This window comes from Chiloscyllium punctatum, chromosome 27, assembly GCF_047496795.1.
Source record: "Chiloscyllium punctatum isolate Juve2018m chromosome 27, sChiPun1.3, whole genome shotgun sequence".
NCBI classification, from domain to species: domain Eukaryota; kingdom Metazoa; phylum Chordata; class Chondrichthyes; order Orectolobiformes; family Hemiscylliidae; genus Chiloscyllium; species Chiloscyllium punctatum.
In genome coordinates this window covers 52,447,713-52,466,824 of record NC_092765.1, presented here as the reverse complement: position 1 = coordinate 52,466,824, position 19,112 = coordinate 52,447,713, and the positions used below count along the sequence as shown (strand labels likewise).

At 43.9% G+C, this 19,112-nt stretch overlaps 1 protein-coding gene across 4 annotated transcripts in view; it reads right to left on the bottom strand.

Moving 5' to 3' along the window:
- Positions 1-19,112, bottom strand: part of LOC140453703 (granulocyte colony-stimulating factor receptor-like) — a 216,682-nt gene that overhangs the window by 142,311 nt on the left and 55,259 nt on the right. Inside the window, exon 1 of one of the 4 annotated variants that reach the window (XM_072548661.1) lies at positions 9,493-9,759. The exons of the other annotated variants lie outside the window; for them this stretch is intronic. The gene's annotated coding sequence lies outside the window, so the exon portion shown is untranslated. Of the gene's footprint in view, positions 1-9,492; positions 9,760-19,112 lie in introns of those variants that run through there. 4 annotated transcript variants of the gene reach the window in all.

Genomic DNA, 19,112 nt, shown 5'->3' with positions numbered 1-19,112 from the left:
TCTGGTCTCTTACAAGAAATAGTTCAGTTACCACTAATTATAGTAAAAGGCTCAGACCCAGGCTTGATGAGGTGAAATTGGTTGAGAAAGGTTCAACTTGACTGGCTCAACATCTTTCTACTAGAAAATGGCTGCCTGGGTGAAGTCCTAATTAAACTTCTGGAAGTTTTTCAGGGAAGTCTAAACTATTAAAAAAAAATGTAAGGCCACATTACAAGTTGACCAAGAAGCAATTCCACAAGTTTTCAAGGACCACCCAGTGGCTTTTTGTCTTACATGTAAAAATAGAGGCAGATATCAGGAGGCTGGAAAATGAAGGAATCATTAAACCAGTCCAGTTTGCAGATGGGCAGCACCAGTCATGGTGATTAAGCTTGACAGATGGATTCACCTTTGTGGGGATTTCAAACAAAGAACTGCCTTTTGCAGCTGTCTAAAAGCCTAATCCCGTGCACCGAGAGGTTATATGCAAAACTGTTGGGGTGGGGAGTGTCCTTCACAAAGCTGGATATGAGCCATGCATACTTGCAATTATAATTGGATAAGGATTATAGAAAAGTGCTACAATTAATATCTATCTACAAAGGTTTGTACCAATATATGAGATAACCTTTTGGGGTATCATCAGCTATGTCATTTTTCAGTGGACATCAGACAACATTTTATAAGTTCTATCGTAGGTTTACCATTTGTCTGGATGGTGTGCTAATAACCGGAGGAACCTCCCTGCCCCACCCCATAAACATCATTGAGAATGTCGACATAATGCTTAAACCCCAAGGTGAGGAGATACTTTAGGAGGGAGAAAGGTGTGTTCCAAGCTCCCGAGGTGACCTATCTAGACTACAGAGTTGACAAGACCACGTTACACCTGTTGGAAGATATAACGATGGCAATCAAACGTGCCCCAGCTCCCATATATGTACCAGAGCTCAGATCTTTCTTTGGGTTGGTGAATTATTATGAAAAATTCAAGTGTAATCTGGCCTCCATCCTGGCACCCTTTCATTTGCTACTGAAAAAGGATCAGCCTTGGAAATGGTCTCATAGCCAAGAGGTAGCCTTTAGGAAGTGAAGAAGCAATTATCACCATCTAAGGTGCTGGCACACTATGATCCTAAGCAAGATGTGGTGCTGACATGCGATTCCTCCCCCTATGGTATCAAGGTAGTATTGGGCCCCCCAGTGACCCAGCAGAGAGGAAAGTTGCATAGCGTATGCTTCCCACAGTTTGATGCTAAACAGTGGTACAACCAGACAGAGAAGGAAGGTTTGGGGCTCACCTTTGATCTACGAAAGTTCCAACAATAACTTTACGGACATAAATTTGTAATAATAATGGACTATAAACCCCTCTTGGAGCTAGGGCCATGCCACCCTCAGCTTCAGGTCAAGTTCAGCAGTTGACTCTTATTCTGAGTACACACAACTACATGTTGGAATACCAGCCAGGAGGCCAAGTGGCAAGTGCGGATACCTTAAGCCACCTCCCATGGGCAGATCCACCACTGGTGCTGCTGCCACTGGAAGAGTCCGTTCTGGTTTTAAGCTTTTTCTGGCTACCTTTCTGGATACTGCTGACAGTATCAGACTGTGGACACAAAATGATCTCCTGTCCTGGCAAAACTGAAAAAGCTCGTGGTGATGGGGTAAGCATAAGGGCCATCACAACCAAAATAGAAACCTTTCTGGATCTGGTGAGACTAAATCACCGTAGAAGACAGCATATTATTTACAGGGAACATGGCTGTTTATCTGGAGCAAAGGTCGCTGCAAGATACTGGCTAAACACCACCAGGGAATTCCAAATAGAAGATGTTAACAAGAAGTTATGTTGCTGGCCAGGATTGAACACCGACATAGCCACATCAGTGGGGCAGTGCCCAGAGTGCCAACAAGGACAAAAATTACTGCCAACAGCTCCCCCACATCCGTGGGGATGCCTGGGTAAACTCTGGACTCGGTTACATGTTGACTGTGCCAGTCCTTTCACAGGCTCCAGTTTTTAGTAATTGTGGACACCATTCAAAGTACACAGTTCATTCATCAAACACTGGGGCAACAAATGAAAAGTTGTGAGTATCTTTTGCAATACATGGATTTCCAGATGTGTTGGTCAGACAATAGGCCATCATTTATCAACAAGGAATTTGAGTATTTCCTAAAGTCGAATGGCATTTGGCATAGTTGGACAGCTCCTGACTATCCATCGCCCAATGGTCTGGTGGAAAGTGTAGTCCAAACTTTAAAGGCAGGCTTAAAGAAACAGGCTATAGCTTCACTCAATACCAAACTGTCCCAGATCCTGTTTGATTATAGAACCAACCCTCATGCAACTACAGCACAGCTCCAGGAGAGTAGCTAATGGGGAGAAGGCTCCGCACCAAATTAAAACTGATCTTCCTAGACCTGGGGGGAAAGAGTGAAACAACATCAGGAACTCTGAAGCCAGACACAAGACTCTTCTAAGGAAGAGACAGTTTACTTCAGGGGAAAAGTTTGATGTCAAAACCACAGGAATAGTCCTGCATGGGTAACAGCCATGGTCAACACAAGGTCAGTTCCTGTGATGTACAATGTTCAGGGAGGGCAGGCGGACATAAACAAGCAGGTGAACTACATGAAAGCTGCAACCTCGATATGGGACAGAAGCAAAACATACCTGGCCCCTCAGACCATCCGGCAAGGCTGTCAGAACTCGTGGGTTCTCCACCTCCACTTAACATCAAAGAAACGTCTAAGGACAAAATGAACAAGGTACAAGTTGCAGTCTCGACACCATCACTGCCAGACCTGGTGCAAAATGCTCCAAGAGAAGTGACAGGAAAAAGAATGGCCTATACCCTCGGACTTAGAGGGGGAGGGATGTAATGTTTGGAACAAAGTCAGCCAAGTGGTTCTCATAAAATATGAGTTCCCTGACTGATGGAGGTCATTCAACCCATTGAAACTGCTCAGCCCATCAGAGAACAAAACAACACAGGAACAGGCCCTTCAGCCCTCCAGGTCTGTGCCAACACATTTTGTCCTTCCACACTAAAATTGACTACATTAACAGGATCCGTATGTCTCTATTCCCTGCCTACTCATGTATTTGTCTAGGTGCTCCTTAAATGCCCCTGTTGTGTCTGCTTCTACCACCTCCTTTGGCAGCACATTCTAGTTAGTCTCCACCCTCTGTGTGAAAAATTTGCCTCACACATCTCTTTTAAACTTGCCCCCTCATCACCTCTTCCATCCTCGCACCTTGAACTGTGTCCCCTCGTAATTGACCCCTCCACCCCGGGAAAAAGTGTCATACTTTTCACTCTATCAATGCCATTCCCAATCTTATAAATGTCTGACAGGTCACCCCTCAACCTCCTGCATTCCAGAGAAAATAAGCCCAGTCTATCCAATCTTTCTTCATAACTAAAATCCCCTAGACCTGGCAACCTCATGATAAACCTTTTCTGCACCTTCTCCAAAGCATCCACACCCTTTGGTAGTGTGGTGACCAGAACTGTACACAATATTCAAGTGTGACCTAACTAAAATTATAAAAATCTGTAGCATTACTTGCGTTCCTTACATTCAATGCCTTTCCAATGAAGGCAAGCATGAAGTAGACCATTTTTATTACCTTATCTACCTGCACTGCCACCTTCAGTGATCTGTGGACCTAGATCCCTCCGAAGGATTCTGCTATTCACTGTATAATTTCCATCTGTACTTGACCTTCCAAAATACATCACCTCACTGTGATGCCAACAGTGTGGATTCAATTCCCATCACCGGTTTGAGGTTACCACGAAGGACTCATCTTCTCAACCTCTTCCCTTGCCTGAGATCTGGTGGCCCTCATGTTAAAGCACCACCAGTCGCTTCTCTCTAATGAGAGAGAAGCCCTTATGATCTGGTAAGACGATGGCAATGCAACAACCTCACATTTGACCAGATGAAACTCCATCTGCCATTTTTCTACCCCATGCCTCCAACTGATCAACATCATGTTGTAACTTCTGACAAAGAACAAAGAAAGAAAAAGAACAATACAACACAGGAACAGGCCATTCGGCCCTCCAAGTGTGCACTGACATGTTTTGCCCTTCCATACTAAAACGGCCTACACTCACAGGATCTGTATCCCTTTATCCCCTTCCTTTTCATGTATTTGTCCACGTGCTTCTTGAATGCAACTATTGTGTCTGCTTCCACCATCTCCTCTGGCAGCACATTCCAGGCACTCATCAACCTTTGTGTGAAAAACTTGCCTTGCACATCCCTTTTGAACATCACCACACCCTCTCCCTTGCACCTTGAAGCTGTGTCCACTTATAATTCACCTCTCCACTCTATCCATGCCATTCACAATCTTATAAACTTCTATCAGGTTGCTTGTCAACCTCCTACGTTCCAGTGAAAACAAACCTAGTCTATCCAACTTTGCTTCATAGCTAAAATCCCCCATACCGGGCATCATCCTGGTAAACCTTTTCTGTACCCTCTGCAAAGCATCCACACCCTTCTGATGGTGTGGTGACTAGAACTATACACAATGGATAGCAATCAGCAATTCAAACTCAATTGAGGTTTTCCCCTTAATCCAAAGGTCCTAACTTATTGCCTCACCAATCTTCAGCCGTAAAAGATAAAAGAACTGGATTTTTTCCGAACTTGTATCTGGACTCAATGCATCAAAACATCAAAAACAAATTCTGTGAAGAGCAAACAGCCAAATTATACCAGCTTGCTCTTTATAATCAGATGCATCTCTTACTATTTCAAGTATTTTGTAATTACATTTTCTCTGGTTAATAATTTTCATTTTATCTATTTTGAGAAGAAGGTAAAAACAATTCTTAAATGTTCTGGTTTGCCCTGAAAACACAGAATATGAATTAAGTAAAAGACAGTGCCTTAGCGTGTAATGTCACTGGACTAGAAGTTCATGGATTTGTATCTTATAATGGTAGTGGGTGGAATTTAGATTCCTACTATTAAAAATCTGAAAACTAATCTCTGTAATGGTGATCATGAAACAATTATCAATTGTTATAAAATCCATCCGGTTCATTACTGTCTCCCAGGAAGGAAATCCACTGATCTTACTTGGTCTGATCTATCTGTGACCTGGGGACTTGTCCACTTTAATGCCTTTTAGAATACCCAGAACTTCCTCCCTCCTTATGTCGATTTGACCTAAAGTAATCAAACATCTACTCCTAACCTTATCTGGCAAAGATTAGTGGAAAATTAAAGGATTGTGAAAATTTTTAAAAACTATTGAAAGATAATCAAAAATATAATAAAGAGGGAGAAAATAAATTTCGATGATAAACTTGCAAATAATAGCAAGATGGATATTCTTTAAATATATAAGAAGGAAGAGAGAAACCACGGAAAGTGGCTGAGAAAATAATAAGGAATGGGAAAATGACAGAGAAATTGAATCTTCACAGTAGAAGACATTAATAGCATTTTAAAATTAATAAATAATCAAAGGACAAAAGAAGGGGAGGAAATAAAAAGCAAAATCACCACTAAAGGAAAAGAGCTAGGGAAACTAATGGGGACTAAAGATCACTAAGTCCCCTGGGCCAGATGGGATGCATCCTAGAATGGACTGGTAGTAATCTTCCTGGAATCCATAGATTCTTGAAAGTCCCAGAGGATTGGAAAACTGCCAAAGTACCACCTTTATTTACAAAGTGAAAGAAACAAAAAAAAACCCAGTCAATTATAGGTCAATTAGCTTAACGTCCATTACTGGGAAAATTTCAGAGTTTACTACAAAAGATGCGTTGAGACCATCACTATTTTCCTTTCTTTTTTCAGTTTTGGTTTGAAACTGAGACTTGAAGTTGACATTTTTACTTTAAACAGCTGTTAGTTCCAAACAAAAAACACAAGACTGATGTTTTCTGTTGAAGAGCGTTTAGAAATGTATCACATGACCAAGTAGAGTCAATGTTGATTCAGGAGAAGAAATCATGATTGACAAATCCACTAGGATTCTTTGAGAAGGTAACGAACAGGACACATAAAGGAGGATCAGCTGATTCAATATATTTGGATTTTTAGATGATGTTTGAGAAGCTAACACACATGGGGCTATGTAATAAGTATATCTTTCATTAGAGGCCCAAAACTGTTCTTGTAATGGCAAATTCTCCTTACTTTTGTACTCCATTCCCTTTGAAATACAGGCCTATATTGCATTTGCCTTTCCTATTACCCACTGACGTTGGATGCTAGTTTTTTTATGATTCATGGAGGATTTCCAAATCCCTCTGTCCTGAACCATCAAAGCAGCTTTCTTGTCTCCAACAGCCTCAGATGCACTACACCCACAGTCGCCACCACAGATGTCAGATCGGCCTTCTTGAGAATGAACCCACAGAAAGTGACTGGCCTGCACAGACCAGTTGGTGGGATATTCGCAGACAACGTTAACCTCTCCTTACTTACCTGCTTCAAGACTATTATCATCTCAGTGCCGAAGAACAATAAGGCAGCACGCCTTAATGACATTCATCATTAACAAAGTGCTTCAAGAGGTTAGTCGTGGGTTACATCACCCCCAGCTTCCCATATTGCCTTCATAATAGGTCCACAACAGATGTCATCTTCCTGGCATGATGTACATCCCTGATACATTTGGATAACAAGGACACCTAATAAGACTCCTACTGACTGAATGTAGCTCCACCTTCAACACCGTAACTCCAACCAAATTTATCTCCAAACTCCAAGACCTAGGTCTCAGCTCCACTCTTTCCAACTGGATCCTCAACTTCCTGACCCACAGACTGGAATCAGTAAGGATGGACAACAACACCTCCTCCACGATAATCCTCAGCACAGGTGCCCCAACTGTATGGCCAAATTCTGCTCCAACTCAAGTTTACAAGTCTGCTGATGACACCAACATAATGGGTCAGATCTTAAACAATTATGAAACAGAATACTGAAAAGAGATAGGAAGCTTAGTGGCACGGTGCAAGAACCACAACCTCTCCTGCAAAACGAAGCACATGGTCATTGACTTCATGAATTGGAATGGAGGACACATCCCTCTCTGTATCAATGGTGCTGAGGTGGAGATGGTCAAGAGCTTCAACTTCCTCAAAGTAAATATCATCAACAATCCTGGTCCATTCACATCGACACTATGGTTAAGAAAGCAGACCAATTCTTCTATGTCCTCAGAAGGCAAAGGAAACTTGTCCATAATGACTCGTGATGCATCACAGCTTGATATGGCAACTGCTGTTTCCAAGACCATAAGAAATTACAGAGTCATGAACACAGCCCAGTCCATCATACAAGCTAGTCTTCTATCCATTGACTCTGTCTATACTTACTGTTGCCCTGGGAAAGCAGCCCACAGAATCAAAAACCCCTCCCACCCCAGTTATATTCACTTCCACCCTCTTCCATCAGGCAGAAGATATAAAGATTTGAAAGCATGAACCAACAGATTCAAGAACAGTTTCTTCCCCGCTGTTATCAGAGTTATGATTAGGCCTCTCATATAATATTGTTGATATCTCTCTGTACCTTCTCTGTAGCTGTAACACTGTAATCTGCATTCTGTTCTATTACCCCAATTTAAGGTATGATTTGCCTGGATAGCACACAAAACAATATATTTCACTGTATCTCAGTACATGTGACAATAATAAGATCAAATCAAAATAGCTTTCTGCAGTCTTTCTCCATTTAAATAATTTTCAGCTTCTCTATTTTTACTGCCAAAGTACATAAACTCATGTCTTCCAATTTATATTCCATCTGCCAAAGCCACCATTTGACTTCCCACCCATTTTTCCAATTGAGTATTAGCAAGGCTGATCCTCTGCTACATCTCCATTTCCACACCAGAGTCAGCAGTGGTCCATCTACTTTAAATATTTTAAATATTTTAAAACACGTAGCCTCCACACCCTCTGGGTTGTAGAATTCACAAGTATTTCACCCCTTTGAGTGGAGAGTTTTCCATGTCTCTGTCATGAATACTCCTGCTATGAGGTTAGATTGGAGCAGCTTGGATTGTACATCTTGAAATAAAGGAGATTGAGGGATAGTGATGGACATGCTAACACACATATTGGAAAGGCAGTCCAGTAAAATCTGTAGAGGTCCCTTCCCAGCTGATGTGACATCCTCAGACATCTGTGCCTAGCTGTTCAGACATGTCCAGAAACTGCATCTCACCCTGTGTCACAGATAGTAATCCCCCCACCACGCCACATCTCTCTCTCTGGCGGCTATTTCCCCCATTCCTCTCTCTTTTTTACTGCTTCCTAACTCTCATCTCTCTCTCTCGTGGCTGACCATCTCTCTGCTGTTCTCACTCTATCTCTGTTATCCACACACACTTTCTTTCAGTTGCTCTCTCTCTCTCTCTCTCTGCCCCCCTCGCTCTTGTCCTCTCGCTCACTCTTTCCCTCTGCTGCCCAATCTTTCTTCCTCTGCTGCCCTCTCTCTCTCTCCTTCCCCTCTGTTGCCTACTCTCTATATTTTCCTGATGAAGGGCTTTTGCTCAAAACTTTGATTTTCCTGCTCCTTGGATACTGCCTGAGCTGCTGTGCTTTTCCAACACCACTCTGATCAATATTTTCTATCTTTCCCTCTCTCTCTCTGTTGCCCACTCTCTCTCTCTCTGTTTACCCTCTCCTTCTCTGTTAACCACAAACTCTGACTCTCTGCTGCCCCCCTCTCTCTACTCACACTGCTCTCTGCTATCCTCTCTTTCTCTACTGTGTCCTCTCTCTCTCTGTTGGCCACTGTCCCCGCTATCTCTCTCTCTCTCTCTCTCTCCCTTCCCCTCCATCGCTCCACCCCCACTGTGCCATCCTCACTCACTCTACTGTATTCTGTCTCCATCTCTCTGCTGTGGTGTCTCTCCTCTGTCTCTCTGCTGGTTCAGCTACATGTTGTTCCATAGGAGTTACGACTGCTCCTGTTGCTGTGTGTGGCTCTAATTCAGAGCAGGCTGATGAGAAACATCCTACTTTGATTAGAAACTGACCAAAGGGAAAACTACATGGTCCCAGCAACAGAAATCTCCTTGACCAGACTTTTCCCCCAGGAGATAAGACTGCAGAGGGAAACACTGACTACTCACTGAAGAAATTCCATCAGTTTGATTCACTAGTTTTACTGCTTTCCTTTCTTTAGATTTATGAACCAAGTAATATCTGTGGTTTCAGTTAAATGGAAAAACCATTTGAAATATTGCTTTAATTGAGAGATTGAAAGATAATATATGTAAATATAGGCAGCTCAACACTCGCCAATGAGTTGAGTACACAAATCATCGTTTATCTGCTTCAATCCAGAAGTTAGTAAGGCAGTTGGGAACGGTCTCCCAAGATGTCTATATTTTTCCCAGTTTTCACTGGAAACACATATCCAAACTGAAGTGCTAACTCAGAACAAAACACCCAATTCCTGTTAATCAGAAACAATCTATGACTACCTGAGCAACTCACAACTGATACTTACCAGGTTTAATAAGACTCTTTATCCCATAGCTCCATCTTCAATCTGGAGACAAATCAAGTGTATGCTGCTGGGCTCCTTTTATCATTCAGTGGAGAGAACATTTCCATCATATTCACAGGTACCACTAACAGCCAAAGATTGGATAGCAACAAAATCTTCTGCTGGCGTGAGCCTCTGAACAGTCAGCCATGAAATGAAATAAACCTAAAACAGCATTGAAACGACTGCTTCCCAGTTTTACAGCAAAAAAAGACACAAACATGTTACAAAAACTGAAATTGAAAAAAGGAAGAAACTGTAATTGGGAAATGAAGACAGAGAACAATGTGATCAGATAATGTGCTGACGAATAAAATCTCTCAGACACTCATTGTGCATTGCTGATGGTATTCACTGTGAACAATCCCCCGTCAGTGACACTCACTGTGCATTGCTGATGGTATTTACGTGTTCAATTCCCCCGTCAGTGACACTCACTGGGGTCAATCACCCATCAGTGACAACTCACTGTGTTCAACTTATAGTCAGTGAAACAAAGTTAGAAATTGTTGGAAACTTTCAGTAATTCTAGCAGCATTTGTGGAGAGAGATCAGAGTTACAGTTTTTACGTGTAGTGACCCTTTTTCAGAACTGATAGCAGGTAGGAAATGATGGTTTTTATACAGATGATGGGATGGGTAGGGGCGAGGAGTAAACAATAGGTAGAGATAGAGCCTAAAGATAGAGAAAAATGGTTGGACAGACAAATGAGGAGATCAAGACCAGCCTGTGAGAATGAATAGCTGCTAATGGAGGTCTATGGAGGTCTATGATGCGCAGCTGATGATGGGATGCAGCACGTGATGTCAAGACCTGGTGTGTGGAGTGTGGGAAAGCATGGAGAAGGATGCTCAAGCCTTAAAATCAATTGGCCTGATATTAAATCCAGAAGTCCCAAGCAGAAGATGAGGTGCTGTTCTCCTGGCTTGCGCTGAGCTTTGTTAGAGTTCTGCAGCAAGTCTGAGACAAAGATCTTAGCCAGGGAACAGGGTGGTGTATTGAAGTGACAGGCTATTGAATGTTCAGGGTCTTGAATGTTCTGCAAAGTGGTCACCCAGAATGTGCTTTGTTTCCCCAATGTAGAGACTACCTTGTAGAGAACAAATACAGTAGACGAGGTTGAGTGAAGTGCAGGTAAAGCATGCCTTACCTGGAAGGTATGTTTGTGCCAGTGGATACTGAGGAGGGGGGGAACTAAATGGACAGGTGTTACACCTTCTGCAGGGGAAGGTGCAATGGGGCTGTTGGGTGGGGAGAATGGGGAGTGTGGGGGAGATGTTGTGAGTGAAGAAGGAGTAGCCCATGGAGGGAACATTCCATGTTGAAGACTGGCAAAGAAAGGAAGGGGAATGTGTCTGGTGGTGGCATCCTACTGGAGGTGATGGAAATGGAGGCTAATGATCCTCCGGATATAGATGCTGATGGGATGGTAGGAGAAGGCCAGATGGACCCTATTGTTGTTGTGAGAGGGACGAGAAGGGGTGAGAACTGAAGTGCAGGAGATGGATCAGATCCAGCTAAAGGCCCTGTAAACTGTGGTGCTTGGGAACCCTCGGTTGAGAAAGAAAGTGGATATTTCAGAGGCCTTCTTGTTGAAGTTGGCATCATCAGAATAGATGAGATAGAGATGGGGAACTGGCAGAATGGAAAGGGGTCTTTACAGGAAGTAGGTTATGAAGATGTGTAGTCCAGATAATTGTGGGTGTCAGTGGGCTTGTATGACCAGCCTATCCCCAGAAATGGTACAGAGATGTCAATGAATGAAAGGGAGCAGTCAGAGTTGGACCAGGAGTAAGTGGGAGCAGGATGGAAATTGGAAGTGAAATAGTTAAACTTTTCCAGTTTCAGACAAGACATTTAAGCAGCGTTGATGATGTCATTGATGTACCAGAGAAACAGCTGTGACTGGGAGCTGAACAGGATGGGAACACAGAATGTTCCACATACCCTACAAAATGTTTGGCCCATGCAGATACCCATAAGCACACCTTTGACCTAAAGTAAGTGAGAGTAATTAAAAGGGAAGTTGTTCAGAGTGAGGATGAGCTCAGCCCAGATGGTGGTGCATGGTCTTCTTTCCAGGAAGAAGTGGAGAGCCGTGAGACTACCTTGATGGAAAGGGACCATGGCGAAGAGAAGGCAGTGAAGACCACAAACTGGAAATTCTGAAACTGATGTAAAGCATCAGGAGAATCATGGATGTGAGTGGGAAGGGAATGGATAAGCAGAGAAAAAAATTAAGTGAAGGTAGGAAGAGATGAATACTATGGGGTAGGAGCAGGTGGAGACAATGGGTCTGCTCGCACTGTCCTGTTTGAGAATTTTGGGAAGGAGGTAGAAGCAGGCTGTGCAGGGTTGGGAGATTATGAGCTTGGAAGCAGTGGCAGGGAGATCTCCAGTTGAAATTAAGAGAGTGACCATTGTGGACACAATGGCCTAATGTTCCCTGCTATGGTCATGGTCCAGGAGGAAATAGGAGGAGGTATCCGAGATACCTCAGTAATTCAAGGTCAGTATGCCAGACAATAGCACCACCCATGTCAGTAGGCTGAATTATAAAGTCAGATTCAAAGACTAATTTCTATCCAGACCTGCTGCGAATTTCCAACAATTTCTGTTTTTGTTTCAGGTTTCTAGCACCTAACAGTTTTTATTTTGATTTCTTTTCCGCTGCCAGTGATACTCACTATGTTCAACCCTCTGTCAGTAATAGTGTTCCACGCAATAGAACATAGAACAAAGAACATAGAACATTACAGCGCAGTACAGGCCCTTCGGCCCTCGATGTTGCGCCGATCAAAGCCCACCTAACCTACACTAACCCACTATCCTCCATATACCTATCCAATGCCCACTTAAATACCCATAAAGAGGGAGAGTCCACTACTGCTACTGGCAGGGCATTCCATGAACTTACGACTCGCTGAGTGAAGAACCTACCCCTAACATCAGTCCTATATCTACCCCCCCTTAATTTAAAGCTATGCCCCCTTGTAATAGCTGACTCCATACGTGGAAAAAGGTTCTCACTGTCAACCCTATCTAACCCCCTAATCATCTTGTACACCTCTATCAAGTCACCCCTAAACCTTCTTTTCTCCAATGAAAACAACCCCAAGTGCCTCAGCCTTTCCTCATAGGATCTTCCTACCATACCAGGCAACATCCTGGTAAACTTCCTCTGCACCCGTTCCAGTGCCTCCACATCCTTCCTATAGTATGGCGACCAAAACTGCACACAATATTCCAGATGCGGCCGCACCAGAGTCTTATACAACTGCAGCATGACCTCAGGACTCCGGAACTCAATTCCTCTACTAATAAAAGCCAGTACGCCATATGCCTTCTTCACTGCACTATTTACCTGGGTGGCAACTTTCAGAGATCTGTGTACATGGACACCAAGATCCCTCTGCTCTTCCACACTACCAAGTATCCGACCATTAGCCCAGTACCCCATCTTTTTGTTACTCTTACCAAAGTGAATCACCTCACACTTAGCTACATTGAACTCCATTTGCCACCTTTCTGCCCAGCTCTGCAGCTTCTCTATATCCCGCTGTAACCTGCCATATCCTTCCTCACTGTCTACAACTCCTCCGACTTTCGTATCATCCGCAAACTTGCTCACCCAACCTTCTAACCCATCCTCCAGGTCATTTATAAAAATGACAAACAGCAAAGGTCCCAAAACAGATCCTTGCGGAACACCGCTAGTGACGGCACTCCAAGATGAACCTTTGCCATCAACTACTACCCTCTGTCTTCTTCCAGCCAGCCAATTCCTAATCCAAACCTCCAACTCACCCTCAATGCCATATCTCTGTATTTTCTGCAGTAGCCTACCATGGGGGACCTTATCAAATGCCTTACTAAAATCCATATATACCACATCTACCGCTTTCCCCTCATCTACCTCCTTAGTCACCTTCTCAAAGAATTCAATAAGGTTTGTGAGGCACGACCTGCCCTTCACAAAACCATGCTGACTATCCTTGATCACAATTCTCTCTAAGACTTTGCCCACAACAGAAGTGAGACTCACTGGCCTATAGTTACTAGGATTATCCCTACTCCCCTTCTTGAACAAGGGAACCACGTTTGCTAGCCTCCAGTCCTCTGGCACTACTCCTGTCGACAAAGAGGACACAAAAATCAAGGCCAATGGCTCTGCAATCTCCTCCCTTGCTTCCCAGAGAATCCTAGGATAAATGCCATCAGGCCCAGGGGACTTATCTATTTTCACCCTTGCCAGAATTTCCAACACCTCTTCTCTACATATCTCAAAGCCATCCATTCTACTTATTCGTGCCTCAGTATTCATATCGACAACAATGTCCTGTTCCTGAGTGAATACTGACGAAAAGTATTCATTCAGTGCCTCCCCAATCTCTTCAGCCTCCACACGCAACTTCCCATTACTATCCTTGATTGGACCTATTCCTACCCTAGTCATTCTTTTATTCCTAACATACCTATAGAAAGCCTTAGGGTTTTCCCTAATCCTACCAACTAAGGACCTTTCATGTCCCCTCCTTGCTGCTCTTAGCTCCCTCTTCAGGTCCTTCCGGGCTACCTTATAACTCTCAATCGCCCCTGTTGAACCTTCACCCCTCACCTTTACAAAGGCCACCCTCTTCCATTTAACAAGGGATTCCAATTCCTTATTAAACCACGGCTCCCTCACACGACCCTTTCCTCCCTGCCTGATAGGTACGTACTTATCAAGGACACTCAATAGTTGCTCCTTGAACAAGTTCCACATATCAATTACGCTCTTGCCTTGGAATCTACTTTTCCAATCCACACATCCTAAGTCATGCCTCAACGCATCATAATTTCCCTGCCCCCAGCTATAACTCTTGCCCTGGAGTACACACTTATCCCTCTCCATCACGAGAGTAAAAATCACCGAATTGTGGTCACTGTCCCCAAAGTGCTCACCTACCTCTAGTTCTAATACCTGGCCTGGTTCGTTACCCAGAACCAAATCCAGTATGGCCTCACCTCTTGTTGGCTTATCTACATATTGTGTCAGGAAACTCTCCTGCACACATTGCACAAACACTGACCCATCTAATGAACTTGAGCTATAGCTTTCCCAATCAATATCAGGAAAGTTAAAGTCTCCCATAACAATCACCCTATTACTGTCACTCTTCTCCTGAATCATCTTCACAATCCTTTCTTCAACGATTCTAGGACTATTAGGAGGCCTGTAAAAGACTCCTAACAGGGTGACCTCACCTCTCCTATTCCTAACCTCAACCCAAACTACCTCAGATGGCAAATCTTCGTCCATCTTCCTTTCCACCGCTGTAATACTATCTTTGACAAGCAAAGCCACACCCCCCCCTTTTACCCCCACCTCTGACCCTACTAAAACATTTAAACCCTGGAACCTGCAACAGCCAATCCTGTCCCTGATCTAGCCATGTCTCCGTAATAGCCACAACATCGAAGTCCCAGGCACCAACCCACGCTGCAAGTTCACCTACCTTATTTCGTATATTTCTGGCATTAAAGTATACACACTTCAAGCCACTCTTCTGTTTACAGGCACCCTCCTTTAAGATTGATGCCATATTCCTAACCTCCCTACACTCCAGGTCCTGCACCCTAAAGCTACAGTCTGGGTTCCCATGCCCCTGCAGAGTTAGTTTAAACCCCCCCCAAGAGCACTAGCAAACCTCCCCCCAAGGATACTGGTGCCCCTCAGGTTCAGGTGCAGACCATCCTGTTTATAGAGGTCCCACCTTCCCCAGAAAGTACCCCAGTTATCCAAGTACCAAAATCCCTCCCTCCTGCACCATCCCTGTAGCCACATATTTAACTGTTCTCTCTCCCTATTCCTCGACTCTCTATCACGTGGCACGGCTAACAAACCAGAGACAACAACTCTGTTCGTTCTAACTCTGAGCTTCCAACCTAGCTCCCTAAAAGCCTGTCTAACAATGTTAGTGATACTCAAACAAAAGCAAAATGCTGCAAATGATGGAAATCTAAACCAAACTGCAGACCTGTAAGCCTCTTTTTAAAGAGAAAGAGTTAATGTTGAGCATTTGATGACTCTGAAACTGGAAGGTAATATTCTCTTTTGATGCTGTGGACGAAGGGGAGGAGAAGCAAGTGGAACTGATTCTGAAGGTGCCCTGAACCAAGACCAAGGCAGTGAAAATGGTGGAAGACAAGGGATTGGTATGTTTAATTGGTATTTAAGTTAAGTGTGAAAAGATTAAAATTAAGATTTAAAAAGATTAAAATGGTGAGTGAAGCCAAAAGACAGAAACAAGATACATTTAAGGAGTGTGGGGCATGTAAGAGAAATGAAATTCAGAGGTCATATTCTGAACTTGTATAACCCAATATCGATTAAAAGAAACTGTAATGTGCTGAAGAGTGAGGTGTTGTTTCTCAAGCTTGTGTTGTTCTTTGTTGAAACATTGCAGCAAGCGCAGGTCAGAAATGTTAGCATAAGAGCACAGTACTTTACTGAAATAGCAAGAAACTATGAGGTCAGGGTCATTCCTATAGACAGAGCAGAGTTGTTGAACAAAACTATAGAACATAGAACACAGGACATAGAACATAGAACAATACAGCACAGACAGGCCCTTCGGCCCACGATGTTGTGCCGACCTGTGAACTATTCTCAGCTCGTCCCCCTACACTATCCCAAAATCGCCCATATGCTTATCTAAGGATTGTTTAAAATCTCCCTAATGTGGCTGAGTTAACTACATTAGCAGGTAGGGCATTCAACGCCCTTACCACTCTGCGTAAAGAACCTGCCTCTGACATCTGTCTTAAATCTATCACTCCTCAGTTTGTAGTTACGCCCCTTCGCACAAGCTGACGTCATCATCTTAGGAAACCATCTTTCTCTGTCTACCCTATCTAATCCTCTGATCATCTTGTATGACTCTATCAAATCCCCCCTTAGCCTTCTTCTTTTCAATGAGAACAGACCCAAGTCTCTCAGCCTTTCCTCATAAGACCTTCCCTCCAGACCAGGCAACATTCTGGTAAATCTCCTCTGCACCTTTTTCAATGCTTCCACAGCCTTCCCGAAATGTGGGGACCAGAGCTGTACACAAATATTCCAAGTGAGGCCACACCAGCGTTTTGTATAGTTGCAGCATGATATTGCGGCTCTGGAACTCAAACCCTCTACCAATGAAACCTAACACACCTTATGCCTTCTTAACAGCACTATCCACCTGGGTGGCAACTTTCAGCGATATCATCAACTGTAAGTTTGGTCTCAGCCAGTGTAAAGAACACTGCATTGTGAGCAGCGAAACATTGGTTTACCTGGAAGGTGTGTTTGGGGCCTGGACAGTGGGGAGGGAGGAGGCAAATGGTCAAATATTGCAGCTTCTGTGATCGCAATGGGAAGGGTATCACAGGGATATGTGGAGATGTCCGAAGTGCACCAGAGTGCTGCAAGGGAAATGGTCGCTGCAGAATGCTCACAGTGGAGATGGTGGATGAGAGCTGTATTTGGTGGTGGCCTCTTACTGGAGATGGCAGAAATGGTGACTGTGGAGACTAGTGGGTGGAACAGGAATCAGTGATACCCATTGAACGTAACATAATGTGGTGATGCACATTCTGTTCAACGCAAGACCTACACACAATTCAATAGGTGAAGGCAATGGCTTAAAGGTAATATCACTGGACTGCTAAGCCAGACACTCAGGTAATGTTATGGGGACCTAGGATCGAATCTCACTCCTGCAGATAGTGGAATTTAATTTCAACAAAAAAAAATCTGAAATTAGGAATACCCACTGCTGACTTTTGGAAAAACCCCTAGGAGAAAGTGAGGACTGCAGATGCTGGAGACCAGAGTTGAAAAATGTGGTGCTGGAAAAACACAGCAGGCCAGGCAGCATCCGAGGAGCAGGATAATCGATGTTTCGGCATAAGCCCTTCTTCAGATGGAAAAACCTCATCTGGTTCACTAATGAAGGAAGCTACCATCCTTATCTGGTCTGGCCTACATGCGACTCCAGATGCACAGCAATGTGACTGACTCTTAACTATCCTCTGAGCAACTGGGTTTGGGCAATAAATGTTGGCTTAGTCAGTGATGCCCACATTCTGTGAATGAATAAACTAAATACAATTATTACACAGTTAACTCAACATCTGTTTACCCTCCCAACATTTAACTTCTTAAAATACCTGTAGAATGGAGGCGAGATGACTCATGGAGCTAGTGGGACCTCTACAAACAGGATGGTCTCCGCCTGAATCAGAGAGCTACAAATATTCTGGGGGCGAAATTTGATAATGGACTTCAGCAGAGTTTAAACTAATTCAGCAGGGGGATGGGAACCTAAATTGTAGTTCCAGTGTCCAGGAGGTTGAGAGTAATGAGGTTTCAAGGTCGCAAGATTTCACCGGCAAGCAGGAAGGTGCTTTGAAAGGTGCTCCAATGCCAGGAGCATCCGAAATAAGGTGGGTGAATTTGCAGCATGGGCAGATACCTGTGATTTCGATGTTGTGGCCATTTCGGAGACATGGGTAGAGCAGGGACAGGAATGGTTGTTGCAGGTTCCAGGATTTAGATGCTTCAGTAAGAACAGAGAAGATAATAAAAGAGGAGGAGGTGTGGCATTGTTAGTCAGGACAGTATTACGGTGGCAGAAAGGACATTTGAGGATTTGTCTACTGAGGTAATATGGGCTGAGATTAGAAACAGGAAAGGAGAAATCACCCTATTGGGAGTTTTCTATAGGCTTCCAAATAGTTCCAGAAATGTAACGGAAAGATAGCAACGATAATTCTGGATAGAACGAGACTAACAGGGTAGTTGTTATGGGGTCTTTAACTTTCCAAATATTGACTGGAAATACTTTACAGAGTAACCTTGATTATCCAAACGAGATCAGTGGGCACTATTTCATTCAGATAATTGATTATTTGGTTAATTGATTTCCTCTGGGACTTGGATTTTTATGTGATGTCTGCTCCCCATTCTGGAGACTTGGTAAAAGCACACTGCACGTGAGACCCCGCCCTCCCTCCATCTGCCCGCCCCCAAACCCGTCCGCCCATCCGCCCATCCCCTGTCCATTCCCCGCTCCCCCAGTCCTGCACTCCCATTCACTCCCACCCACCATCCGAACCCCGTCCACGCCCTGCTCCAGGGCAGCCGGACTGTACCCCAAATGTTAGACTGCTGCTGCCTGAGTGGGGTAAGTCTCCAATAGCGCGCGCGCGCACACACGCATGCACACAACTTTTTGACAGGTTCTGTCTCTGCCCTGTACAGGTGAAGGAGGTTTTAGGGTTCACCCCTGTTAGAATGCCAGGGCAAGTGTAGGGGGAGAGAGAGAGGGCAGGAGTCAGTCATTTAGAGACAGTGCCTGGACCGTTCAGGACTGTTCTCGGCAGCTTTTCAGTGAGCAGAGTTCATTTTTAATTACTGGACCTGTAAATAAAAGAAATGATCAGGGTTAAAACTGCTCTTTGACGTATTGTTTCTATCAGGACCTTGGGACCCCCCTCAGATAATCCGATATTCAGATAATTGATATTCAGATAATCGAGGTTCTTCTGTAATTCGAAT